Source organism: Elephantulus edwardii, unplaced genomic scaffold, assembly GCF_000299155.1.
Source record: "Elephantulus edwardii isolate Elephantulus edwardi_28Jun2011 unplaced genomic scaffold, EleEdw1.0 scaffold00051, whole genome shotgun sequence".
Lineage (NCBI taxonomy): Eukaryota > Metazoa > Chordata > Mammalia > Macroscelidea > Macroscelididae > Elephantulus > Elephantulus edwardii.
This window is the reverse complement of record NW_006399801.1, coordinates 13083935-13084836: the sequence shown is the minus strand read 5'-3', so window position 1 is coordinate 13084836 and position 902 is coordinate 13083935.

Genomic DNA, 902 nt, shown 5'->3' with positions numbered 1-902 from the left:
GCTCCTTGGAGGCAAGGATTCTGAGGCTTTGTCTGACATACTTTGGACATGTTGTAAGGATGGAGAGGTCCTTGGAGAGGGACATCACGCTTGGGAGGATGGAGTGATGGCACAAGAGGGGAAGACCCTCTATGAGGTGGATTGATTCAGTGACTGGGGTAATTGGGATGGCTGTGTCGGAGACAGTGCGATTGGCACAGGATAGAGCAGGGTTTAGGGCTGCTGTACATAGGGTTGCTATGAGCCGCAAGCGTGTTGAAGGCACATAACAACAACAACTTATACACATGACTTTTAAAAAATTCAGCATGACACTCTAACTGTAATATATGAGAAATCGGAAGTCATTTACATTTTTAAATGATGTTTTAACAGGGACAGAGTGAGAGGAAAAGGTGGAACAAAGCTCTAAATCATAAAAATGACCGGAGTTGCTGGTATAATAGAAACTGGTGGAACCCTAAATAACATTTTAAGCCTGAAACTTAGCTCATCCATGTGGATCAACTTTCAGCCAAACATCAAACTCATATTCATTGCCATCGAGAGGAGTATAACTCATAATGACACTACCAACAACCGACCCGAATCCTGCCCTATCCTGTGCCATTCTCATCAACTCTAACATATTAGTGCCCATTGCTGGAGCCGCTATGTCAATCTATCTCATTGGGAGTCTTCCTTTCCTTCGCTGACACTCTATCTTTCCAGACATGATGTTCCTCTCCAAAGGTATAGCCTTACCTAACTACACATCCTAAGTACATGAGAGATACTTCTCCATCTTTGCCTCCAAGGAGCACTCTGGCTGCACTTTTCCTAAGACATATCTATTTGTTCTTCTGGCTGTTCATGGTACATTCAGCATTCTCTGGGAGCTCTGGTGGCCTAGTGATAAGAAG